The following is a 16,523-nucleotide window of genomic DNA, read 5'->3' as shown; positions in this document are numbered from 1 at the left end:
CCCAAGGTCAGCCCACTAATATGTGGCAGAGTCAGAACTTGAAACTTGGTCCATCTGACATGAAAGCCTGAGCCATGAAGCTAGTTTTCGTGTTCATTGTTTTGGTTTATGAGAGCATGCTCAGACGTTAAGTGTAAAGTCTGACAAGTTCTAACAGATGCATATTCTGTAACCCACACCCTGAACAAGACCTAGAGCATTTCCACGACCCCTAAAGTTCTCTCTTCCCCATCTTTACCCTCAGCCTTCAGCAACTACTGTTGTGGATTTGCAACTACTGTTGTGACTTCTTTATAAATGGAATTATACAAAATGTATTCTTTGGTTCCATCTTTCATTCCACATCACATTTTCGAGATCATAGTGTGTGTCTGCTGTTCTTTATTGCTGAGTAGTACTCCATTTCTCTGAATATGCTGAAGTTTGTTTATTCATTCTCCTATTACAGAGACTTGAATTATTTCCACTTTGGGACCATTATGAACAAAGCTACAATGCACATCACACATAAGTCTTTGTGCTCAGATATGTATTTTCCTTTCCCTTGGGTAAATACTGAAAATTGGAAATGCTGGGTCATAGAGTATATGCATAGCTAATTTTATAAGAAACTAACTGTGGCATCATAAAAAAATACTATGTTTGGTTTCTACCCCCAGGTTTCTGACACAGAGCTCCTAAAACTCTTGCAATTAAAGATAGGAGTGCTAGGAGCATCTTTAAAAAAAAAAAAAAAATTGGTCTTTAACACTGGTTCCCAACACAGATCTGCTAATTCCCTTGGAATTTCCTGAGTGATAGGAGCATCTCTTATTCTAACGAGGTGACTCTTGGTGGGGCTCCTGGATAGCTTCAGAATGGGGACTGGTCACCAGAAACACACCAAGCCATGATGAGAGGCTTGAAACTTTCAGGTCCATCCCCCGTCTTCCTTGGATGGTAGGGAGGATAAAATTGAGTTAACAATTGGTCATGCCTACATGAAGCCTCTATAAAAAACCCTAAAAATGGAGTACAAAAGCTCCAGGTTGCTAAACATATCCATGTGCCAGGAGGGTGGCACACTCTGCTTTATGGGGACAAAAACTCCTATTCTCAGGCCCCTTCTGGACCCCAGTTCTACGCATCTCTTCATCTGGCTGTTCATTCATTCCAGATATCCTTTATCATACTCTATAATAACCAATAAATGTAAGTAAGCATTTCCCTGAGTTCTGTGAGTCCTAAAAAAATTTTGAGTCAGAATCTGAGGAGGAGATTGGGTTGTGTGAACCTCTCCTTTGTATAGCAAGTTGATCAGAAGTACAGGTGACAACCTGAGACTTGCAATTGGCAACTGAAGTGGAGGCAGTCTTGTTGGACTGAGCCCTTAATCTGTGGAGTCTGATGCCAGCCCTAAATAGATAATGCCACAATTTAGGTGAATTGTGGGACACCCAGGGGGTGTTTGGAGACGTAAAGAATTTTTTGTTGATGTGGAGAAAGCCCACACATTTGATGTCAGAAGTGAAGTGTTGTGAGAGTATAGAAAAATATTGATTTTTCTTTCAATAACAGATTTCCAAAGTGTGTTCACCATTTTACACACTTACCAGAAATGTATGAGAGTTCCACTTATGCCACAATTTTACCAATACTAGGTATTGTCAAACTTTTTAATTGTAGTCATCCTGGTGGTGGTATAATGGTACCTTATCATGGTTTTAATTTACTTTGATTACTAATGTTGTTGAGACCTTTTTCATGTGCTTATTGGCTATTTCTATACCTTTGTTTGAGAAGTGGCTGTTCAAGTCTTTTGGCAATTATTCATATTTGATTGTCTTCTTAGTGCTGAGTTGTAAAAGTTCTTAATATATTTTGAATTCTCAGAATGTATATGCAAATGTTTTCTTTCAGTGTGTGGGCTGCTTACTGATTTTTTAAAAAATATCTTCAAAGAGCAAAGTTTTTATTTTTATAAGACCCCATTTATTAATTTTTTTCTTTTATGGCTAGTGTCTTGTGTGTGTGTGTGTGTGTGTGTGTGTGTGTGTATTTGAGACAGAGTCTCACTTTGTCACCCAGGCTGGAGCGCAGTGGCGCAATTTCAGCTCACCGAAACCTCCACTTCCTGGGTTCAAGCGATTCTCCTGCCTCAGCCTCCCAAGTATCTGGAACTACAGGCGTGCACCACGCCCGGCTAATTTTTATATTTTTAGTAGTGACAGGGTTTCGCCACAACGGCCAGGCTGGTGTCGAACTCCTGCCCTCGTGATCTGCCTGCCTCAGCCTCCCAAAGTGCTGGGATTACAGGAATGAGCCACCGCGCCGGACCCTTCTGTGTCTTTTCTAAGAAACTGTTGTCTATCTCAAACTAGGAATGACATTTTTGTATGTTTCTTCTAGAAGTTGTATAGTTTTAGGTTTTTAATTTAGGTCTATGATCTATATTGAACTAATATTTGGATATGGTATAAGGTGAAATCAAGAGTCTTTTTTTTTCCCCACATGGATATCCAGTTATTCTAGCACCTTAATTTTGTTTTTCCTTTCACCACTGAATTGCCTTAGCTCTCAAATTAAAACTCCACATATATAAATTTATTTCTGGATTTAGTCATCTGTTTCATTGATCAATTTATCTGCTTTTGCACCAATATCATGCTCTCTTGATTACTGTAGCTTTCTATTCGGGACACTGAGGCAGGAAAATCACTCGAACCTAGGAGGCAGAGGTTGCAGTGAGCCGAGATCGCACCACTGCACTCCAGCCTGGGGGACACAGCATGACTCTGTCTCAAAAAACAAAACAAAACAAAACAGAACAAAAAAAAGGAAAGATTTGGACTCAGGTGGCTTATAAGTCATCTAACTAGGTACTTTTTCAAGATTACGCAACTGTTCTAGGACTTCACACTTCTATATTAATCTTAGAATCAGCTTGTCAATTTCTTAGGAAAAAAAGGGTCTGCTCTATGATAACTGTGATGTTCCTGTAGAATAATTTGGGGAGAACTAACATGTTAACAGTGTTGAATCTTTCCACCCTTGAACATGAAATATCTATTTATGAAGGTCTTTAATATTTCTCAGTTTTGCACTTATTAACATGGAGACCTTAAATATATTTCATTAACTTTGTCCCTAAGTATTTTATTTTGGGGATGCTATGGTAAATCATATTGAGTCTTTGATTTCATTTTCCAACTGTTTGTTGCTCTGCCATATAAATGCAATTGATTTTTGCATACTGACCTAATATTGTGCAAACTTTCTAAAGTTAAATCTTAACATAACTCGGATACACTCTATTTGGTAATGATGAATTATCTCTTTCTAAAATATTCAATTTCTCTAGTATTAAATTAAGAAATGTTGTATCTAGGCCAGGAGGGGTATTGGTCTATAATTCTTTTCTTGTAATATCCTTAGTATTTAGGGTTATGCACACCTCATAAGTCAGAAAGTGTTCCCTCTCTACTATTTTCTGAAAAAGTGTGTGTGATATTGGCATTATTTCTTCCTTAAATGTTTGATAGAATTTATCAGTGAAGTCATGTGGCCCTGAATTTTTCCTGTGGCAAGGCTTCTAATTATAAATTTAATTTTTTAAACAGATATAGAGTTATTCATATTTTATGCTTGATATTTTGTGAGCTTCATAATTTGCGTCTTTTAAAGAATTTGTCAGTTTTATCTAAATATTGTAATTTATTGATATCAGATTGTTAGAAATAGTCTTTTATTTGTCTTTTAACAACTGTAGAAACCTGCAGTGGTCTCTCATATTTCATTCTTGATATTTGTAATTTGTGTTCTCTTTTTTTCTTGATCAGTGTAGCTAGAGGTCTATCAATTTTATTACTCCTTTCAAAGAATGAACTTTGGTTTTGTTGATTTCCTAATCTACTTTTTATTTCACTGATTTACACTCTTTATTCTTTCCTTGTATGTACTAGAGGTATAATTTGTTTCCTAGATTCTTAAGATGAAGACTTAGATCATTGATTTTAAGTCTTCTTTTCTTTTTAAAATTTTCCCCCAGCTTAAATAAGGTATAATTGATAAATAAAAATTGTATATATTTATGGTGTATAATGTGATGTGTTGATTCAGGTACACATTGAGAAGTGATTAATTCAAGATAATTAACAGCCATCATCTCACATACTTATTTTTTTGTAGTGAGAACATTTAAGATCTATTCTTTTAGCAATTTTCAAGTATACAATACCTGATTATAAACTATGGCTACTTCTCTAGAATAAGATCTCCAAAACTTATTCATCCTGTCTCACTGAAACTTTGTACTCTTTGACCAACATTTTGGCATCCCAAGCACCATTCCCTCCAGCCCCTGGTAACCACCATTCTACTCTGCTTCTATGAGTTCAACTTTTTCAGGTATCACAAATAAGTGAGATCATGGAGTAGTTGTCTTTCTGTGTCTGGCTTATTTCACTTAGCATTATATCCTCCAGATTTACCCATGTTGTCACAAATGACAGGATTTTCTTTTTAAAAGCTGAATAGTATTCGATTGTGTGTGCATATATACATATACACCATATTTATTTTATTCATCAATAAACACTTTGGCTGTATCTTGGCTATTATGAATAATGCTGCAACGAGCATGGGTGAGGTTTTGTTTGTTTTTTTGTTTTTTTGTTTTTGTTTTTGAGACAGAATCTCGCTCTGTTACCCAGACTGCAGTGCAGTGGCACATCTCTGCTCACTGCAAGCTCCACCTCCTGGGTTCACGCCATTCTCCTGCCTCAGCTTCCCAAGTAGCTGGGACTACAGGCACCCGCCACCATACCCGGGTAATTTTTTGTATATTTAGTAGAGTCAGGATTTCACCGCGTTAGCCAGGATAGTCTCAATCTCCTGACTTCGTGATCCACTCACCTCGGCCTCCCAAAGTGCTGGGATTACAGGCGTGAGCCACCGCGCCCAGCCGGGTGCATTTATCTTTTTATATCTTTCCATATCTCTATTCCTTTGGATATATAACCAAAAGTGAGATTGCTGGATCATATAGTGGTTCTATTTTGAATGTTTTGGAAAAGCTCCATACTGATTTTCTTAATGGCTGTGCTAATTTACATGCCCACCAATAGTGTGCAAGGGTTCCTTCTTCTCCACATCCTTGCCAACACTTGTTATCTTTTGTCTTTTGTGTGTGTGTGTGTGTATGTGTGTGAGATGGAGTCTCGCTCTGTCACCCAGGCTGGAGTGCAGTGGCACAATCTCAGCTCACTGCAACATCTGCCTCTCGGGTTCAAGCGATTCTTCTGCCTCAGCCTCCTGAGTAGCTGGGATTACAGGCGTGCACCCCCACACCCGGCTAATTTTTGTATTTTTAGTAGAGACAGGGTTTCACCATGTTGGCCAGGCTGGTCTCAAACTCAGGATCTCAGGTGATCCACCTCCTCGGCCTCCTAAAGTGCTGGGATTACAGGAGTGAGCCACCACACCTGGCCTTCTTTTGTCTTTTTGATAATAGCTATTCTCACAGGTGTGAGGTGATATCTCATTGTGGTTTTAATTTGCATTTCTCTGATGATTGTTGATACTGAACATTTTTTCATGTACCTGTTGACCATTTGTATGCCTTTTTTTGAACAATATCTATTCAAGTCCTTTGCCCATTTTTGAATCTGGTTATTTGTTTTCTTGTTATTGAGCTTTTTGAGTTCCTTTTATATTTGGGGTATTAACCCCTCAAAGGCTGTATGGTTTGCAAAATGCTTTCTTGCATTCCACCGATTGTCTCCTTGCTTTGTCAATTGTTTCCTTTGCTGTGCAGAAGCTTTTCAGTTTGATACAATCTCATTTGTCCATTTTTACTTTTGTTGCCTGTGCTTTTCAGGACATATCAAAAAAAATGTTGCCCAGACCAATGTCAAGAAGTTTTGTCCATTTTCTCCGAGGAGATTTGCAATTTGGAGTCTTATGTTTAAGTCTTTAATCCATTTGTATTGATATTTTGTCTATGGTGCGAGATAAGGGTTCAATTTCATTCTTCTGTTTATGGATATCCAGTTTTCCCAATACCATTTATTGAAGAGACTGTCCTTTCTCCATTGCGTGTTCTTGGCACCTTTGATGGAAATCAGTTGACCACAAATGCATGGATTTACTTCTGTAAGCCTTCTTTTTCTCTGATATAAACATTTAAGACCATAAATTTTACTCCAAATGCTTCATTAACCAAATCTCACAAATTTGGATATGCTATGGTTTTATCAGGACAAAAGATTTTAAAAGTTTTCTTGTGACTTATTTGATTCATGGGTTATTTTGCAATGTGGTTTAATTTCAAAATATTTGGATTTGCCAAAGTTTTTTATCTTGATTTTTATTTTAATTCTGTTGTTATTAAAGAATATATTCTTGGCTGGGTGCGGTGGCTCACGCCGGTAATCCCAGCACTTTGGGAGGCTGACGCAGGTGGATCACGAGGTCAGGAGTTTAAGACCAGCCTGGCCAGGATGGTGAAACCCCATCTCTACTAAAAATACCAAAAAATTAGCCAGGCATGGTGGTGGGCACCTGTAATCCCAGCTACTTGGGAGGCTGAGGCAGAGAATTGCTTGAACCCAGGATGCAGAGGTTGCAGTGAGCTGAGATGGCACCACTGCACTCCAGCCTGGGCGACAGAGCAAGACTCCATCTCAAAAAAAAAAAAAAAAAAAAAAAAGAATATATTTTTTATTATTTCAGTCCTTTGAAATATACTGAGACACATTTGATGGCCCAATTTATGGTCTATTTTGGTGAATAAAGTACATAAATGTAAACATAGAAAATAAAGTACATAAACATAAATGTACACATGAACATAATGTGTATTCTGTAATTGTTCAGTAATGTTTGATAAAATGCCAATTAGAAGGCCAGGTGTGGTAGTTCACGCCTGTAATCCTAGCACTTTGGGAGGCCATGGTGGGCAGATAACCTGAGCTCGAGAGTTCGAGACCAGCCTGGGCAACATGGCAAAACCCCATCTCTACTGAAAATACAAAAAAATTAGCTGGGCTGGTGGTACACTCTTACAGTCCCAGCTACTCGGGAGGCTGACACAGGAGAATCACTTGAACCCAGGAGGTGGAGGTTGCAGTGAGCTGAGATCACACCACTGCAGTCCAGCCTGGGTGACAGAGCGAGACTCTGTCTCCAAAAAACAAAAACAAAAAAAGGTCAATTAGGTTATGTTTGTTTAGAGTTATTCAAATCCTCTATATGTTTTCTGATTTTTTTTTTGTTTGTATGTTGTTATCAATTACTGAGAGAGGAGGGTAAATCTCTTCAACTCTTATTATTAATTTGTCTATTTCTCCTTTCAATTCTATCAGTTTTGCATTCATATACATTGAAGTTTGTTAGCGAGTGTTCAGGAATTGCATGTCTTCTCAATGAAGTGATTCTTTTCTTATTATGTAATGTCACTCTCTATCCCTGGTAATTCTCCTTGTCTTTGTCTGATAGCAATATAGCCACTCCTGTGTTTTTACAATTAGTCAACACATGGTTCTCTTTTCTATTCTCTTACTTTTAAGTTGTATGTATCTTCATATTTAAAGCATGTGCTTATAAACATCATATAGTTGAATTTTACTTTTTAAAATCTAGTCTAGCTCTCTTGCTCTTTTCATTGGAAGGTTTAGTCAAGCTAGATAGAATGTAATCAGTAATTTGATTGGGTTTGATTCTACCATCTTGCTATTTGTTTTCTCTTTGTCCCCTTGTCCTTTGTTTCTTATTTTCCTCTTCCTGTCTTCTTTTGGATCAATTGGGTGTTTTCTAGTATTTCATTCTATCTTCTCTGTTAGCTTTTTAGCTATGCCTCTTTGTTTTAACTTTTAGTGGGTGCTTTGGGGATTAAAAGAAACATATTTTATCACTGTCTACCTTGAATTAACTTTATGCCACTTCACATAAATGTAAGAACTTTACAACAATATACTTTCATTTACCCACTCTCATCTTTTGTGCAATTGTCATACTTTTGCTTGTACACAGATTATACACCTCACAATACTTTGCTACTATTTTTGGTTTAAGCACTCAAATGTTTTTTTAAAGAAACTAAGAAATAAGAAGAAATGTCTTTTATATTTATGCCCCACATATTTTCCATTTCTGGTAGTCTTTTTAATGCAGATCTGATATCATCCGGAATCATTTTCTTTCTGCCTGGAGGATCTTCCTTTAACATTTCTTGAAATGCATGTATGTTAATGATTCATCCAGCTTTTGCTTATCTGGAAATGCCTTTATTCTACTTTTTAAGACTACTTTTTTCCTGGATATAGATTTATGGGTTGACTGGGGTTTTTTTATTATAGTTTTGTTTGTTATTTATTTAATCACTTCAAAGATGGTACCAATTATCTTCTGACTAGTTTTATGTCTGATAAAAAAAATAGGAATATTTCTCCTTATTCCTTTTTTCGTAACCTGTCTTTTTTCCCTGGCTACATTTTAAATGTTCTGTATCTTCAGTTTTTAGCAATTTGATTATGATATGCCTAGGTGTGGCTTTCTTTGTGCTTCTCTTAAATACGTTTTATTGAATTTATTGGATTTGTATGTTGACATTTTTTCATCAAATTTTGGGGAAAGTGGCCATTACTTCAACTTTTTTTCCTGTCTCACTTTTTTCTCTCTTCTTTTGGGACTCCACTTACACATATATTATACTGCTTGATGTTTTCCCACAGATCACCGAGTCTTTATATTTTTTAATGCTTTTTTTCTCTGTGCAGTTTAATTTCTGTTGACCTGTTTTCAAGCTCACTGATGTTTTCTTATGCATTATTCAATCTAATGTTAAGCATTAGATTGAAAAAATTACAGTGAATTTTTTATTTCATGAAGTGTGCTTTCTAGTACTGTAATTTCCACTTGTCTCTTTTTAAGTTTTCTCTTTCTCCATTGAGATTTCTATATTAATGTGTCCATCCTTCCTTTTAATTCTTGAACTTATTTCTACTGGCTGTTTTAAAGTCTTTGTCTGCTACTGTCAATATCTGTGGCATCTCTAGTCCTATTTCTACTGACTTTATTCTCTGGGTTGTGGGTCACGTTTTCTTACCACTTTGTATGTCTAGTAATTTTTTTATTGAATGCTGGGCCTTATGAATGCTACAATGTTGAGTTTGGATTATGTTGTTTTCCTTTAGGGTGTTGAGTATTGCTAAGGCAAGCATTTAATTTATTTGTGGTTCAGCTTGATCCTGTTGAGGCTTGTTTCTAAGCTTTGTTAAAGTAGGCCAGGAATAGCCCATAGGCTAGGGCTAGAGCAGTCCTGTTTCTAAGGATTGGCCTTTCTGGGATCTCAACTGAATGCCCAGAGTGTTCAGTGATAGAGCTGAACTATGATTGGCCAGAAATCCAATGTCTGCCATTGCTGTGTAACCTCAAGAATCTCCAGCCAGCGCACAGACCCTCAGTAGGTACCCTCTGCTAGGCTATGCAGGGTCCTGTTGCACATGTGCAGCTTTGTATTTGACCAAAGACTGAAGGGGACCCATAGGCAGACTTCTAGGGCATCTTCCCTGTTTGGCTCTTTCTTTTTTGATATTCTGCTATTGAAATTCCAGCCACTGGCTGGGCACGGTGGCTCACACCTGTAAACCCAGCCCTTTGGGAGGCCGAGGCGGGCAGATCACGAGGTCAGGAGATCAAGACCATCCTAGCCAACATGTTGAAACCCCATCTCTACTAAAAATACAAAAATTAGCTCGGCTTGGTGGCGGGCGCCTGTAATCCCAGCTTCTCAGGAGGCTGAGGCAGGAGAATCACTTGAACAAGGGAGTCAGAGGTTGCAGTGAGCCAAGATCATGCCACTGCACTCCAGCCTGGGTGACAGAGTGAGACTCCATCTCAAAAAAAGAAAAAAGAAATTCCAGCCACTTCCACAGCCTGAAGTCTGAACTCTGCTGACTCCACCCAGTGAAACTAGTGCCGTCTTGTGGGATTTAATTCCTTGTGCTGCCACTTAGAAAGTGTCCCTGGCAGAAAGCTAAATTGAATGTGGAGCTTAGCACATGTGTTTCCTTTGCTCAAGATTTACTGGCCAGGTTTTGGTAAATCTTTACAAGCACTAGCAAAACTCTTGGCAAATATTAGGTGCTTAGTAAGGTGTTTTTTTAAGGAGGAAGGTGTGATGAATTTAGTTCACTTCTGGAAATACCCAAAAGGCTATTCAAATGGCCTGTCCAGAGAATCAATCTTCATTTCCCCCATCCGTTCTCAGCTTCCCCTCAGGGGTAACAAACTTTCTCCCCTCTTCAGAAGCTGACAAGCAGTTTTCTGTGCATTTGGGTTACTCAGTTTGTAAAGCTTTGAGCATTTAGATAATGATCAGAATTACATTCATCCACAGTTAAGATACACACTGTTCTCTGGGGGATTTGATATACTTTTTCCAAATCAGCTAAATGCTCTCTGGAAGAATTATTGGTGGGGAGGGGAGGCTAAACAACTTAGCATAAATCATTATTCAGAATGTGTCCTTGAAGCCCTGCATACAGTTTCTCGTGTTACCAAGAAAAGAACTTCTGAGTCTGTTTAAAGAAAGCAGCAGCAGGCAGCTCCAGTGTCCTCTTCAAGGAGAACGCTCCAGGTTTAGGAAGTTCTTGGGTGAAAGAAATCCCCAACAAGGCCTCCTGGCTCCTTGTATTCACCTCAAACACCCAGTTCGGCCTTATCTTCCCAGGGCCCATTTTCTGGACCAGTGAACCAAATAAAGACAGGCCATTTTCTTTTGTTTGCATCTTGACTGGGAAGACCAGGTCTCCAAAGGAAGGATTATTTCGAGCTCGCTTTGGAGATTGTTTGAATTTTTCACACTTTATCCTTATCTACTGCCTGTCCCCCCACTCCAATCACCCTGCAAGCTAAACACACCATATATAATCAACACCATCTTCTCTCCTGTGAAATATGTGTCATTTGGCTTTGTGGCCCAATGACCACATTCTTGCCTTGGAGACCCTGGATGGGTAATTTGAGTTCAGAATCCCTATAGTTCTGCCAGTAGATCTAACCCTTCAACTAAGATTTCCTCTTCATCAACAAGCACTAACTTTCCCCGTGCCTACGTTTTGATTCAAAAGTACAAGACGAACAAAGGATTGAAAAGATTAAATGTGTGAGAGTTTTAATTTTCCTCTGGGGGAAAAAAGACAACAAGTTATGATTTTCTTCTAAGCAAACAAACCATTTTCCATATACCTCCAAGAGAAAACTGCTTTTCTGTTATTCTGCACATTCCACAAATAAGTTCGGTGGGGAGGAGGGCACCTAGGAAGCAGCACATTTTCTTATGTTGTAGAAAAAATGTGTTTTCCGACTCATAGTCTCTAAGCTCTAGTATAATAATTAGGTTCGAGGAGCAACTCTGCTTTTGAAAGGCAGCCAGGGAGCATGGAAGAGCCAGGGCTTACTTTCTGCATGCTGTGAGGGCCTCTGGGTGGGGGCCTAGTGAGACCTGACCTCATGGCCTGAGGCATCTGATGCACCATGCACCTGCCCCCATGGTAGGACACTTGCTCCTCACCACGAGATGGGTCTGGGAGGTTGTGCACCCTACAGAAAGATTGTCCAGAAATACCTTCTACAGTGTTACCTTCTGGATTCTAGCTCTTGGGGCATATATAACCCCCATTCTCAAACCTTAGAGGGGAACCTGGGGTGGCCCTTCACATCCTTGCTAGAACTTCAAAGACTTTGATACCTGGCCTTGTCATTCCCCTACTTCAGTCGCCCCCAATCTTTTTGGCATCAGGGACCAGTTTCGTGGAAGCCAGTTTTTCCATGAATGGTGGGGGGATGGTTTTGGGATGAAACTGTTCCACCACAAATCATCAGGCATTAGATTCTCATAGAGAGCACACAACCTAGATCCCTCGAATGCGCAGTTCGCGATAGGGTTCACGCTCCTGTAAGAATCTGTCAGATCAGCTGCAGCATTAGTAGGTGGAGCTCAGGCAGTAATGCTCACTCCCCTGCCACTCACCTCCTGTTATACCAGTACCGGCCCATGGCCCTGGGGTTGGGGACCCCTGCCTTACTTCATTACCTTCAATAGTTCCCCATTGTTTTTATGATGAAGTTTCTATTCCTCAGATTTTCTCACAAGTTTTTGTTTTTTGTTTTGAGACAGGGTCTCACTATGTCACCTGGCTGGAATACAATGGCAGAAACACAGCTCATGGCAGCCTTGACTCCTGAGCTCACGCAATCTTCCCGTCTCACTATGCCTGGCTAATTTTTTATTTTATTTTTTTTAGAGATGGTGTCTGGCTATGGTGCCCAGGCTGGTCTTGAAATCCTGGGCTCAAGTATTCCTTCTGCTTCAGCCTCCCAAAGTGCTGGGATTACAGGGATGAGCCACTGTGCCCTGCTGGTAAGTTCTTAATAACCTGATCCTGCTGTATCTTTCCCTTATCTTTCACTCCTCCCTCTGTAATCCTCCCTCCACTCTCCTAACCCCACCCTCCGCCAACCCCTGCTTCTCTCCTCCAGCATATGGAAGTCTTTGCAGCCCCTTGGATGCACTGGACTCTCTTTCAGCTTGGAATGCTGTACCTGGAGGGTGGGAACAACATGCCCTTGCTCCACCCTGCTAACTCCAATTCTCACCTCAAATCTCAACACAAGATTGCTTCCTCCAGGAAAGCCTCCTTCAAGGTTGAGTTGGGCATCCCTCCTGCTTGCTGCCATAGTTCACTGTGCTTACCTCATCACAGTTATTCATTCACAAGTATTTACTGAGTGTTTCCATACAGCAGCCACTGGGCTAGGTCCTAGGAATATAGTGGGAAGAAACACTAATAAATAAGTAAAACAAACAAATCCCTGAGAAAATCCTATTTGTGATAATTTCTGGGAAAGAAAAGGATACAGACATGGAAAATAGGGGGTGAGGTAAAGACCACCTTATCCTATTTTATTCTTATGTTCTCTTTATTACTCTCTCCACTAGACAGCATGTACCCCAAGAGCAGAGATTTGTGTTACTCTTCGCTTTACTTCTAATGCCCAAGTAGGACGCAGCATAATGAAGGCATTCAATAAGAGTTTGTGGTATGAGCCATAACGATTTTCTCTTCCTTCCATTTCCGGGCCTGTTTTCAACATTGTTGGAAACTGGAAATTTCAAATCTCTTTCCAGGAAGGGTCAGCTGGACAGAGAAAAAAGAACATTGAACGAAGACACTCTGAATTAGAAGGACAGAGAACAAAGACCCTGGCTTATTTGGAAATCAACCTCCTTCCCTAATCTGCCATGTATTTAATATCTATCGTTATTGGTATTTTAAATATAAGGATGTTTTAAATATGACCTCAAATTCTTTGACAACGCTTCTTCTTGAATGTGGGCTGGTCCTAATGACTAGCTTCCAATGAGTAGAAATTGCAGAAATGATGTGTTAATTTTGAGGCTACATCATAAAAGACAAAGATAATGCAGCTTCCATCTCCGTCCCTCTTCCATCTTGCTCTGTGGGAAGCCAGCTTCCACTTTGTAAGGACATTCCAATAGCCTAAGAAGCGATGCCCATGGTTAGGAACCGAGACCTCCTGCCAAATGACAAATGAGTGACCATCTCAGGAACAGCTCCCTTACCCCACCAAGCCTTCAGAGGACTGCAGCTGCAGCCAAAACCTTAGCTGCGACCGCATGAGAGAGCCTGAGTGAGCCATTCAACTGAAGTGTTCCCAGACTTCTGACCCACAGAAATCCACAGATAATAAAAGTTTGGTTTCAACCACTATGTTTTGGGGTAATCTATTATGTAGCAGTAGATAATTAATATAATTTGTCTGCACACTTGAACTTATGTCGTAAAAGAAGGGAGTTAGCTGGGCCTTCTCTGCAAGAAAAGGCTCTTTCTATTCCAGACAAAAAAGGAGAACTTGTCTGAAAAATCAGAAGGGCAGTGGGATGGACTGAATATTGGTGTCCCCCTAACACTCAGAAGTTAAAATTGAATTCACAATGTGATGGTATTTGGAGGTGGGTCGTTTGGAAGGTAATTAGGTCATAAGGGTGGAGCCCTCATGAATGGGATGAGTGCCCTTGTAAAGGGGACCCTAGAGAACTTTCTTGCCCTCCCTCTTTCTGCCATGTGGAGATACAAGGAGAAGTGGGCACTCTGCAATCAGGAAGAGGACCCTCACTAGAACTGACCATGCTGGAGCCCAGAGCTTGGACTTGCAGCCTCTGGAACTGCAAGAAATAAATTTTTATTGTTTCTAAACCACCCAGTTTACGGCTGATATAGTTTGCATGTTTGTCCCTTCCAAATCTCATGCTGAAATGTGACCTCCAATGTTGAAGGTGGGTCCAGTGGGAGGTATTTGAGTCATGGGCATGGATCCCTCATGAATATCTTGATGCCCTCCCCACAATAATAAGTTCACATACGATCTCTCTGGTTGTTTAAAAAAAAAACGAGAGAGAGACTGGGACCTCCTCTCTCTCTCTCGCCATGTGATACACCTGCTCCCTCTTTGCCTTTCATCACAATTGTAAGCTTTCTGAGGTCTTACCAGGAGCCAAGCAGATGTGGGTGCCATGCTTGTATAGCCTGCAGAATTGTGAGCCAAATAAGCCTCTTTCCTTTATAAATTACCCAGTCTCAGGTATTCCTCTATAGAAATGCAAAATGGACTAACACAATGGCACTTTGTTATAGCAGCCTGAATCAAGACAGGTAGTTGCTTTTTCAGCTGTAAAGAGACTGGGCCTATCTTGGATTCTCAGGTTTCCAGCCTTCTCCATAACATCCCCTATGACCCCAAAGGAGTTGTGAACGTAAGTAGGCATATAATTAAAAATTCATGCATCTTGAAAACTTTCAATGTGTTGGCACTGTTCTAAAGAGCTTTGCATATATTAACTCATTTAAGCCTCACAACTACCCCGTGAGATACTATGATTGTCCCTGCTTTACAAATGAAGAAACTGAGGCACTGAGGAGAAGTAACTTGCCAAAGCAAGCTTTTAATATTGGAGAAAAGACCCTAACAAAAAAGAAGGCTTACTATGTGACAATCATTTTAACAAACACTTTCACAGCATTTCTCTTAATCCTCAACACAAACCTGCAAGAAATAGGTCAAAGGCCCCTCTTTTAAAGATAAAAAATTAGGCCCTTGAAGGGTAAGTGACTTGCCCATTGTCATACGGGAAGTGGCAGGTGTGGGTTCAAAGTCTAGGTCCTGTTGCTTTCAAAGCCTTCTTTCCTCAACACCCAGCTGCCTCCCTGCTCCCCTACCCTCTCTCTGCTCTCAGCTTCAGATGTGTGCTTGGCAGATCCAGAAAAATCCCTCAGGTGCTGGCTAGCTGCCTAAATGAGGAATGAGGTGACAGCCCTGAATTTACACATGCCCAGGCACCTCCAGGCAGCTGTTACCTGCACCCAAGTCTACGCTGATGTGCTTTACCACAAGCCTTGGGTCAGAGATGAATGGGAAAAGTGGGCAGAAAAGGAGCAGGATAAATGGGTAAGCCCAGCTGTTTTGGCTTCAAGGCAAGAGTTCAGTAAATCCAGAAACACCTGTGTCTGTGACATTCCTGAGGTCGAAGCTGCCTCAGGGCTTGGCTTCGCTTCCTGAGATGAGGCAAGAGTTCAGAGGAGATGGACAGAAAAATCTCTCCTTACTGTCAGGAGAAGGGAAGAGCCCTATCTATGAAGTCAGACGGGCTAGCCTAGGAGAAATTCATAGTGTGTATCCATTCACATGCCTGTGTCATCTGTGAGTAGAAAACCTGCTTCCCTGCACATAACATGCACTCACTTGTCCATGTTAACTCCCTCGCCTCTCCACTCTCCTGTCCTCATCTCCAGGGTTTGGGGTATCCGTTGACTTAACACGGAAGTCAACAGGCCATCCTCATGAGCTAGAAATTGTTAGCTCTCCTCGCATTTCTCTAAGGCAATGGTCTGAGACCTCTTTTGGGTACTTGGGATGATTGCATTTTGCTGTAATACAAGGGAAAGAAGAGAGCTGTGGGAGTCAAACTTTGGGGGCTTAAAAGGTCACCTGGAGTGTGTGTTAGAAACACAGACTCCAGTTTCATTCTAGCAATTCTTATTCATTGGGTGCCCCTATGAATGGGCTTTTTTTTTTTTTTTGACAGAGTCTTGCTCTGTCGCCCAGGCTGGAGTGCAGTGGCACAATCTCGGCTCACTGCAAGCTCTGCCTCCCAGGTTGACGCCGTTCTCCTGCCTCAGCCTCCCGAGTAGCTGGGACTACAGGTGCCCGCCACCATGTCCAGTTAATTTTTTTTTGTATTTTTAGTAGAGACAGGGTTTCACCATGTTAGCCAGGATGGTCTCGATCTGACCTCGTGATCTGCTTGCCTCGGGCTCCCAAAGTGCTGGGATTACAGGCGTGAACCACCGTGCCTGGCCGAATGGGTATTTCCAAGCCACCATCTGGCCACACTTAGAGAAGCTCTGGATTAAGAAGAGTTTCAGGCAGTCAAGAAAAGCATCCCATATTCATCCTCTTTG

General features: G+C 40.6%; 1 long non-coding RNA gene across 1 annotated transcript in view; it reads left to right on the top strand.

Moving 5' to 3' along the window:
• LOC134740244 (uncharacterized) overlaps nucleotides 1-13,773 on the top strand; it is a 17,512-nt gene extending 3,739 nt beyond the window's left edge. Inside the window, exons 2-3 of the long non-coding RNA XR_010127562.1 lie at nucleotides 12,288-12,403; nucleotides 13,172-13,773. This is a non-coding gene — a long non-coding RNA (uncharacterized LOC134740244). The remainder of the gene's footprint in view (nucleotides 1-12,287; nucleotides 12,404-13,171) is intronic.
• The last annotated feature ends 2,750 nt before the right edge of the window (nucleotides 13,774-16,523 follow it).

The sequence above is a fragment of the Pongo pygmaeus genome, chromosome 9 (assembly GCF_028885625.2).
Source record: "Pongo pygmaeus isolate AG05252 chromosome 9, NHGRI_mPonPyg2-v2.0_pri, whole genome shotgun sequence".
Lineage (NCBI taxonomy): Eukaryota > Metazoa > Chordata > Mammalia > Primates > Hominidae > Pongo > Pongo pygmaeus.
Note: the sequence above shows the minus strand (reverse complement) of the source record. Positions and strands in the feature narration are given on the sequence as shown.